Below are 11,847 nucleotides of genomic sequence, written 5' to 3'. Positions count from 1 at the left end.
AGCATATTATACAACCAGTGCACATTGGTCCCAAAGCCATATCTAGGAAGACAAAAATGATTGCGCCTAAACCGTCAATTTTACATATGTGGTGTCTTCGGCAAAGTTTCTCCATATTATTCAGACATTTTTTTCAGAGATGTGAAATTAGGGTGGCCCACATGGTTTACGAGATCAGCACATAAACTTTTTTGCTGACGCATTTAGGACTACACAATGTTCTACAATGTTTTAAAACAACCGATTTGGAGCAACTTTGCCGAAGAACCCAAATTTCTATCTATTATGGTTCGCGAGTTATGATTTTTTTTAACAAAAAAGTTAGGGTGGTACTGAAAAATCAGTTTTTTCTTGATAACTTTTCATACGATAATTTCTCGCAAAAACTTTGTTCCGAGCACTTTTAGAAATTTTGAATTTGCAATTTTTTACCGAAGAAACTACTGTTCTATCTCTTATGGTTACAGAATTATAAGAAATTTTCTTCGAAAAAATGGTTGTTTTCAAATGCCGATATCTCCGAAAAGCGCAAACGGATTTGCAATCTTTTGCCGGCATTAAAAAGATTATCTCTTTCTCTGTTTATGGTGAAAAAACTTTGAGGACGTTTTTTGTTTGAAAAGATTGATAAAATTTTGAAAATAATATGTTTTTTAACCGAAAATTGTCCATAACTTGAAAAATGTTCGAGATAGCTCTTTGGTGCCTTCAGCAAAAATGTGCAAAATTGAAAGTTCTGAAAGTGCTTCATACAAAGTATTCATAAAAATCAACGCTTTAAGATATATTCACCATAAACCGAATTTTGTATGGTAAAGAAAGCGAAAAAAGAGATATTTGCTGGAACAATCGAAATAACTGTATGTAAAGTCATTAAAAATTGAATACACATGTATTGATATCGATGATAGTAAGCGGAATCTAAGGAGTTGAAAAAAGGAAAATTATTTGCTGAAGTAGTTTTCAAGTGACTTATTCGTTGTGGCAGATTTATTGGATTTGATTGAATTGAATGGGATAAGTTGGATGCCCAGATAGAATAATTGCAGATACTTCTATATTTCTATGGGAGGATATCACGGGAAGTAAGGTTTTGGTAATTTGAAGGAATTCTTCAAAGTATACGTTTTGTTATCGTTTAGGGATGATAATATAATAAACGGGACCGGCATTGAACGCATGACCTTCTGCTTAGCGGTAGCAATTTATAACCAACCACGGCATAGATAAGCTGGACAAACATTATGTCGCGTGAAATAACAAGACTTCGTTTATGGATTAATGTTCCATGGATCACTGTTAAAACTGCTTCAGCAACTAAATTTTCCTAAATCCTAAGATTTCGCTTATTGTGATCGATCTTATTTCATTACATATATATTCAATTTTAAATGACTTTACATACAGTTATTCCGGTTGTTCCAGCAAATATCTCTTTTTTCGCTTTCTTTATTATATAAAATTTGGTTTATGATGAATATATCTTAAAGCGATGATTTTTTATGAATACTTTGTATGAAGCACTTTCAGAACTTTCAATTTTGAACATTTTTGCTGAAGGCACCAAAGAGCTATCTCGAATATTTTTCAAGTTATGGACAATTTTCGGTTAAGAAACATACAGTTAAACCTCCATGAGTCGATGTTCCATGACTCGATATCGACTCATGGAACCATACTAAAAATCAAATTTCATGGTTACTATGATGGTCCCTTCAAGCAGCTTTCCATAGCATTGCTGTTCCATGACTCGATATTTCCATGAGTCGATGGTCCCTTCAATATCGACTCATGGAGGGTTGACTGTATTATTTTCAAAATTTTATCAATCTTTTCAAACAAAAAACGTCCTCACAGTTTTTTCACCATAAACAAAAAAAAAGATAATCTTTCTAATGCCGACAAAATATTGAAAATCCGTTTGCGCCTTTCGGAGACATTGGCATTCGAAAACAACCATTTTTTCGAAGAAAATTTTTGATACTTCTGTAACCATAAGAGATAGAACAGTAGTTTCTTCGGCAAAAAGTTGCGCAATCAAAAGTTCTAAAAGTGCTCGGAACAAAGTTTTTGCGAGAAATTATCGTATGAAAAGTTATCAAGAAAAAACTGATTTTTCAGAACCACCCTAACTTTTTTGTTAAAAAAAATCATAACTCGCGAACCATAAGAGATATAAATTTGGATTCTTTGGCAAAGTTGCTCTAAATCGATTGTTCTAAAACATTGTAGAACATTGTGTAGTCCTAAATGCGTCAGAAAAAAAGTTTATGTGCTGATCTCGTAAACCATATGGGCCACCCTAATTTCACATCTCTGAAAAAAATGTCTTAAAAATATGGAGAAACTTTGCCGAAGACACCATATATCTAAAATTGACGGTTTAGGCGCAATCGTTTTTGTCTTCCTAGATATGGCTTTGGGACCAATGTGCAGTGTCGTGGACTTTGTCGCAAAACGATAAAAAATGACGGGGGTCCAAGATATATACTTTGAAGGTCCAAAATAATGAATTACAATGCATCATAATTCAATTATTTTCGATGATTTTTGGATGATACATGTCTTTTTCTACATTTTGGCATGTTCTTTGACTTGGTTACGCTGTGCAATTGATTAATTGGGACACAAAATTAAAACCACTTCCTTAGGGGGTCCAAAATGCGACCGTTACCCTATCAATTAAGCTGTTTGTTATATCACCTTGGTGATCGGAAACATAATTTCAGTTGAATAGCCGTTCTAAATGTATAAAACATGTTTCCTTCATTCAATTGTGACCACACGGAAAAACCATTTTACCTAATTTTTGAGTTGACTTTACCCAGTTGACTTTATTCTCTCAACCCAAAATCTCTCGGTATTCTCTCTCTTCCCCACCAATGTTGTCAAAAATAGAGAGAGCTGCACTTACCCAATGGGGATAGTTTGGCCCAATAGGCCAAATTTGGGTAAAATGCATTATTCTCAAGCTTGGGTTGAATGAACTCAATTTTGCGTTGAATCAAACCAAATTTAAGGAAATTTTGCTTATGGCTTTAAAGGCAAAGTACCTAATGGAGGCCTTGGAAATTTAGCCAAATTTGGGTTATTGGGCTCAACTACGGTTTTGCGTTGAAACAACTCAAATTTGAGTAGATCTGCGTTGCCGTGCAGGGGTTGATTTCTTAGAAAATTGAGAGTATTCCCCACCAATTGCTCTCTGTAACAATCATAATCCGCTGCACATCATGAGAGCCTGTTTATCGTTTAATACAGCTCTGATTACATCGGGGGGATAACAATGCATGATAAAAACCAGGATTGTTAACGTTAATCAACGGTTAACGCCATTATCGTTATTTTTTTTTTTTTTTTTTGCGAGTCAACGCCGTTGCCTTGATTTTCATGAATGTTAACGTTAACCCATCTAAACAAGCTCCAAATCTGGGGGCACTATTGCTATAGGATGCTCGGGGATTATTCATCATGCCAATAAAGTAAAACACTAAAACACCTACCCCCCATGATAAGTGAGCGAGAAAAATGGATTTTATCCGCGCTTTTTCTTTGGGGCTGTCCTTCGCTGCTGCTATTTATAAAGCTTGTTACAACTTGCGGGCCATAGCCGTAGCTATGCAGAAAAATCAAGCTGAGGGTCGTTAGTTCGAATCCCACCGGTCGAGATTTTGACGGGTCGGAAAATTTCTCGACTGTCAGTTAGAAAAGTATTGTATTTTGCCATATACTTAAGAGAATTTTGTATAGAGACTGCAAACATATTAAAACAATCGATTTAATCTAAATTGAATCGTGCAATTTCAACCAAATTATATCTGGAATAAAAGATAAAGTTCTATTTTGCATGCTTGGTGAATTAGATTACAAAAAATATATAAATAACTTAAATTTTATGTAAACATCAATGAAACAAGGGTTTTATACAACTTTAGCGACCTGTAGCTAAAAATTGAGACGTGCTGGAACATTTACGAGAACATCAGAAGCATCAGATTCATCCCAAATCTTCAACACAGCAAAAAAAATCTTAAATTTACATTGCACGTAAACATTCATGATTGTCATGTGAAACGAGTTATAACTGAATATTCAACGATAAATAATGTAAACTGACTCATTGCATTCAGGAATACTTGCAATCTGGAGTGGAAATGAAACATTTCATGATCCTGCATTCAACATTCCCCAATATTGCATGCTTTCTTGCATCTTCTTCTTCTTCATCTGGCGTTACGTCCCCACTGGGACAGAGCCTGCTTCTCAGCTTAGTGTTCTTATGAGCACTTCCACAGTTATTAACTGAGACCTTACTATGCCAATGACCATTTTTGCATGTGTATATCGTGTGGCAGGTACGAAGATACTCTATGCCCTGGGAAGTCGAGAAAATTTTCAACTCGAAAAGATCCTCGACCGGTGGGATTCGAACCCACGACCCTCAGCTTGACTCTTGCTGAATAGCTGCGCGTTTACCGCTACGGCTATCTGGGCCCCTACGCTTTCTTGCATCTTGAAAGTGAAATTGAGAATTGAGAATGCTCAGTTTACACGATTATACGCTGAACGATCTGTCAAAAATAATGCACATGGATGGATCGACGGCTTGGCCATTCCATGTGCATTATTGATGATTAATTTTTCAGCGTAAAATCATGTAAACCAAGCGGTTTCGCTTGCAACATTCTTTGAGAGAAGTCATTTTGCGTACAATTTTTAGGATTTTGTTAGTAATGTTTGATATAATAGCTGTGTCTGTAGGATTTATCATTGAATAATACATTTCAAAGACTTTCCCAAACTTTTTCTTCAAACAAACAAGTCAATTTTGGGCCTAGCAAATACTTGTTTTACAGATGAAATGTCGGCCGTAATAATCACGATTTTCACAAATTTCCTAGTTTTAACAGATTTGAATAGATTTTATTTATTTGTTATTTTGTCTCATTTCGCGGCACATCAGTGATATTTGTAAAATTCAATTTTCGCTACGAAAAAGATTCATCCTTTTTGTAATTCAGCCATAAATCCTTCAATAATTCGAGCAAAATAAGCTCACAAGCAGTGTTGTTCAGACTCATTTCCCCGAAAATAACATTTTGCGAACTACGAAGCCACGAACTACTACAACCATGCTCTATCCTCCTAAGATAGAAAAGCAGATAGTTAAGCTTGAGTACTGCACACAAAATCGATCAATTTTGATCCCAGAGAGCCACAATTCAAGTTTCGGTGAAATGAAATGAATGAATGAGTGAGTGCGAATCATTTCACCGAAACTTGAATTACGGCAAACCGAGATCGAAACTGTCGGATCCCATGTGCAACACTCAAGCCCAACCACCTCCCCCTCCATCTCAGGAATACAACGCACAGTTATAAGAGTTCATGGCTTCACAATTTGAATTTCGGGGAAATTAGTCTGGTCAACACTGCTCACAAGGAATGTCCTTTGTGATTCTTTTACGAGCTGTTCAGGTATTCAACTATTTGCTTTGAAAATATTCTTCCTACGGGAATTTCTTCATGAATTATGTTCGTACTTTTCAGTGTTTTCTCCAAGAACTCCTTCACCACTTTTCACTGAATTCGTCCTAGGATTCCCACGGAAAATAATTTTGAGATCAGAGACTCACCAGAAAATTTCTTGAAGTATCTCTTTTCGATTTGCTTAAAAAATCTCTTGACCAATTCCACCATAGAATGCATTAGAAATTCTTTTAATCATTTCTCCTGGAATGCCCTCTACGTACTTATTACATATAAACTCCAATTGTTAGTTTAAAGTGTCCTCCTGTGTTCATTAATGATTTGTTTAAAATTTTCAGGAATTACTGAGGATTTCTTAAAAAAAAAAATAGCACAAAAAATTCTAGGAGTCTCACCAAAAATGTCTTCAAGATCACCAAGCAACGGTTCACTCCGTGAGTTGTTCAGAGAGTTCGCCAACAGTTTTTCCAGCTTTGCTTTTGAAGCTCTTTTTAAAGCTTCTCTACAAGATTTTTTTTAAAATAGCGCAGCAAAAATTATCCAGATTTCCTGCAAAAATAAATGATTGACTCTTCCAGGTGTAACTCAGAGAAACTTTCCGCTGATCTATCTGTATTTTTTCACAAGAACTATAAATTTAGACTGCGCTATTATGCGCAACAGAGAGATTCGTAGAGGAATTTGTAAAGCAATCTCTAAAAAATATTAAGATATTCCTGGTGTAGTTTTCGGCTGGCGAAAAATAGAATCGGCTTGATTGTGCTACGTTACTTATTTAGGTTTCACGTGATTCGTAGTAGTTTGGCGGAACTTCAATTATTCTTTAAAAAACTCTTTCGCGAAACTACTCAGAGATTTCCCGAGTAATTTGTTCAGGGATATCTTAGAGAATTATATTATTGTTAGATTGATGCATTTTCCAACAGTCGAGAGCTGTCCTGACCACGTCCTTAAGAAATCTGGGGGCTGGGAAAGGATAATTGGTTGAACACCTACTTAAAAAATATGCAGAGAACTGTACGACCTCTCATAGGTGTTACGAGATATTGTGGAATGTTGATGGAAAGGGTAGTGCCATGGGATTCGTTTGGTGGATGTTCTGGCCGACAAATGTTGAATATTTACGCATTGTAATCATGCGCTGCTGATCATAATAAACTCACAAAATTCCTTTTTCAAAACTCCTCTGCAATCCGTCGCTCCTCTAGCAATGAATACTGACTAACTTTCTGACTTCTGCCATCACAAAACACTCGCTCTTCACTTTTCACTTTTTTGAATGATTCGGATTATTCCACTAGCTATAACTTTAATTCCTTCGCCAAAATGAGTCGCCTGGAGTCATAATCAGCTTCCGTCTTGACTACTTCACTATATCATTTGTACTAAATACACGATGTTGCGGAGTACTTTTAAAAACTTAGTTTTTGGAATTTTTGGCTATAAAAACACTTTTCACTTCCACACAGCATAGCATTGCTTGAAGACCTTGAAAACACACTTATCATAAGCAAACAAAACATCTGGGTGACGTACACACTCAATCACGATTTGCTTGTTCGGTATTTTTTTATACTGGGTACGAATTGTAAATCATAAAAAATACCGAACTTTCAGCTTTTTGATTGAAAACTTCTGAGGTTCAGTAATAATTTTTACTTTTTACTGAACTACGGTTGCTTGCCAATTTTCCAGCATTACCGAACAGGCCGAAAAGTTAGTAAAAACAATTACCGACTATTCAGTAGTTGATGTTTTTTACTGACTTGTCGTCAAAATAAAATCAAAACAAACTTATGCGCATGCGGGGAAGTGTCAAATGATAATCTCCGGCTGTAAAATCGTCCGGCGCCGGGAGACACGGCAATAGAGATAGAAAACTATAGAGGACGAATGTCGCTGCTGTTCCCTTTGTTCTCGCTCAGAAACATGTCGGGTATATAAGTGTCAAACTGCATACTTTTTCGCGTTGACATTTATAGCCCCGCCTATCTCCGCCAGCAAAAGATGTTCCTGCAGCGACGCCAGCGACATTCTTCCTCTATAGTTTATTACCTCTATTGACACGGCTATGGAAACCAATCTTTTCCTGCACTTATTTTGCGCTTTCTTGTGGTAAGTAGTCGAAATTTAGTGAGAAATTCAATCATTTTAAGCAACCAAAAAGGCTCAGGACTGCTTACGTTGGTAAATTCGGTTGGTTTACATACAAGAGGTAAATTCATCTGCATAATTGAGTTTGCCTCTTGTATGCAAACCATCCAAATAATGATTTTGTCACACATTTTTCGATTACTTCCACTGAGATATGAGCATACCGTAGATGTTTATTCGTACGAAAAATGCATGTTGATGTCCATGTTCATGTCGATTGGGTTTTAATTTGTATTGATATCTGAAAAAACCAGTATCCGGAAAAGCAAAGCATGGAGCATGGGAAACTGGAAAGCCAGTAAAAACGCTCTACAATTTTACTGACTAAGTCAGTAATTTTCATCAATCAAAACATATTGTGATTTACTGAGTTTTTTCGGTAATCGTAAAAATTACCGAAAAAACCGTAGTTCCAAAACCCAGTAATATTTTACTGGGGTCGGTAATCTGAATTGGCTGTGTAGTGCCGGCCAAACTACTACGAATCACGTGAAACTAAAATAAGTAAGCCGATTCTATTTTTCACCAGCCGAATTGAAAACGCGGAACCGAAGCAAACGAGACAGAGAATCCAAAACATAACCATCACGGCTGCTGTGATCCTTCTCATTTAGTATTCTTTCAAGTTCTAGAAATAATTCCATTTTTTGTAAATGGTAATCTCAGGAGTCTTACATAAATAACATTCAAAAATTTATCCACTCTCCATTTTTTTACTCGAAAACTACTCCAGGAATATCTTAATATTTTTTTAAGAGATTGCTTTACAAATTCCTCTACGAATCTCTCTGTTGCGCATAATAGCGCAGTCTAAATTTATCCAGCTTTTTACGAGCGCTAATGGCTGCCGCAAATAGGCTCGCTTTTTGGTGGGGATCAGTCGACATGATGTTTGGCTTGGGTCCGTTCAATATAAAACGACCCAAGCCAAACGTCAAATCGACTTATCCCTATCGGAAAGCGGGGCTTTTTGCGGCAGCCATTAGCGCTTTTAAAGAGCTGGATAGTACCCCTAGAAAACGTACAACGCGATACACTACTGTATTGCTAAGAGCAGCCATAGTCAGTGGATATAATGTATAGCTGTAGTGAGGAGGTGTCTGCAGGAAACAGCCATGTATCCCCAATAATATCATCGAATTTGTAAGTGATCATTAGATACTTACAAGCCTTATTTTAATAAATACTTTTTACAGCTTTGTAGCTGATCAGAAACAATTTAAGATGTTTCACTTTCTGCTGAAAGACTTGGTGTTCTCCGGGGCGCTTCCTCCAGCGGCAACAATTCTGATTCCATATCTGATTTCTAGAGAAACAAAGAAGGGTTGAAAGAAATTTGTTGGTATTTTTTCGAATAATTGCAACTTATAAAATTAAAAAAAAACTTTATTCCTCTCTTAAAATTCAAAAATTAGACCGTACAATTTCTGAAACTTGTTGACAATGTTCCGCACAGAAAAGCATAAGTGGTCCATACAGGATTTACTACAAAAAATCTTGTTCTTTTTTCTTCGCCTTCATAAAAGAAAATTATTGGTGTTAAAACGGATGGAATTTTTACTGAAAGTATTTGTAACTAAAATCTTAGACAATATTTCATATGAACTCCGAACTTTCATGATACTATGGTGAAAATATTGATGTAGAACTCATTTTAGCCTACCTTTAGAAATTCTAAATAAACTTTATTATCTTGTCTCTAAAGGTAAACTGCAGGATAGTTAAAACCTCTCTAATAACTTTACAAAAAAACAAATTTCTAAAGAAGTGTTGGTAAAATTATTTTAAAAAAAGTGTTTTAAGGAAGATCAATACAAATTTATTTATGAATATCCTAATAAATCTGAGGGTTTTCAACAAATTTCCTCTGAAGATTCTAAGGCGTAATCCGAAGATTTGAAACAAAATTTGTAAAAACAAAACAAAGAAGAGTTTTTGACGCAATTTGTGATGTATTTTGGAAATATTTCTGAATGACTTTTGATGAACTTCGCGGAAGAATTTGTAATCTAATTTAAAGAAATTCACAGAAGAATTTGTAATAGAACTAATAGGAATTTCTCAGTTTTAAATTGGAAAGAATCAATAATTTTTTGGGAGAATTGTGAGGAAAAACTGAACTTTTGAAAGATTAAGTAATAGAAGAAATCTCAGAGCAATGAAAAAGTAGCATCTCAAGAAACACATTGATATTGTACCGAGTACCCCCGTTGTTTTGACCACATTTAAGGCGCAAGTAAAAATGAAGCAAATGTCAAAAATGAAAAAAACAGTTTTCGACCATAAAATCAACAAATCGGAAAAAAATAAAAACACACAGCCTTTTTATTTTTCAAATAAAACAGCTGTGTGTATTTATTTTCTTCGGTTTGTCGTTTTTACCGACGAAAGCTGCTTTTTCACTTTTGACATTTGCTCTATTTTTACTTGCGCCTTAATATGAACACTTTTTAATTTGTACCCCGCTCATTTGCACATCGTTCAAATTGAAAATGGTTCAAACGTCATTTAGTTCATGGAAAGGAGTAAAATTAAATGGACTCTGTGGAACGGATCGCATAATCAACACAAAACAAACCTCTTTGAGTAGATGAAAAAACCGAATTTAGTACTATACCATTTAATTCCACTAGAGTTTGTATCCTTTGACAGACACGCGTATTTCGACCTCAACTGTAAGGCCGTCTTCAGTGTCGTGTACTAGACTCGACTTGACTCTTTGGCTGTTGTTCATAGGGTGACTAGAAGTTCAAATTAAAAATGAACCCCGATGGTTTGCATGAGCAATCGTTCAAATGAGCGGGGGTGCACGATATCATCACAGACAAACATACGTAACACTCAGAACAAATTTCTTCAAAATCCATCGCCCAGTTATCACATCAGGAGTTTCGTGCAACAAGACCGACAGATGACGGTAGTGTGAAACGTCAAACGCGAAGAAAAACGATGCGCGCGCCACTGGTTGTGGGATTTGTAACATAGTGAATTTGAAATGATCGTTAAATGAGTGGTCGATGGAAATTTCGTCAGTGTTACGTCTGTTTGTCTGTGGTATCATGATTAATACTACGATTTAGCATGATAATATTATGCGTTGTTAGTGGAACAGGGTACCGAACATTTTCGTTTCGTGCGATATTTGTAAATTGTGTTAAATTCCGAGAGAACTTTATAGTTTTGGATGGAGAAGTTCAGTATACTTTACTGATTCTTGAATTCTAGTTATTTAAGATTCGAAAACTTATTAAAAACATTGTCGAGGAAAGAAGTTCTAATGGTACTTCTGAACGAATATAGACTCTAGGAGTCGCATTATTTAGTTATGATGCCCGGAAGATCAGAAAAATAATAACGAAACTTATAGGGCGGCATCCACAAATTACTTAACGCTCTAGGGGGAGGGGAGAGTAGGTTCAAGCGTTACGGCTCATACAAAAATTTGAAATTTTTCATACAAAAAGCGTTACGGAGGGGAGGAAGGGGTCAAAAATACCCAATTTTAGCGTTACATAATAAATGGACGCTGCCTAGGTGCTTATAGTGAGTAATGAAGGCATATAGTGAACTAGATCCGCCTTGGGGTCTGAAATAATGACTGTAGAAAATATAGTGGCCCAATTCCATATTCGTACAGGATACTGTTTTCACATCAAATAAGTAAAAAACTATTTAATGATGTATTGAATCTAAAATACTTTATCCACTTGGAAGGAAATAGGTGTCATCTAATATTTGCCAATCACAAAATGTTGCCATTTGCATTCATCTTTGGATTAATGGAAAAGTATTGAATTTATGTCTAAAATTCACCCAATTCCATATTCGTATACCTTCAAAAATTCAAACGTACAACATTCAAAACTAAATTTGAAAGCTCTATTTGATTGCTGAAGTGCTTTATTATGATGTTCAGATGTAGTGAATTACATTTGGACAATTTATTGGCGGACATATATGAAATTTAGGTAAGATTAGGAGACATGCCAGTTATTCAAAGATGTTTGCTATAAAATCCAATAATTCGAACAATAACGTTCATTTTTGTCATTGGAACCAATCTATTAATTACATTCGTGAGCTTTGATAGAAATTTAGTTGCAATGAATACAGTTTACAAAAATCATAAACAGTTTTTATCCCTTATGAGTTCTAAAATTGTTGTGTCATAACTTCAAAACTCTTCTAAAATGATATTTTTAATCA

Source organism: Aedes aegypti, chromosome 3 (genome assembly GCF_002204515.2).
Source record: "Aedes aegypti strain LVP_AGWG chromosome 3, AaegL5.0 Primary Assembly, whole genome shotgun sequence".
Lineage (NCBI taxonomy): Eukaryota > Metazoa > Arthropoda > Insecta > Diptera > Culicidae > Aedes > Aedes aegypti.
This window is presented reverse-complemented; position numbering follows the sequence as displayed.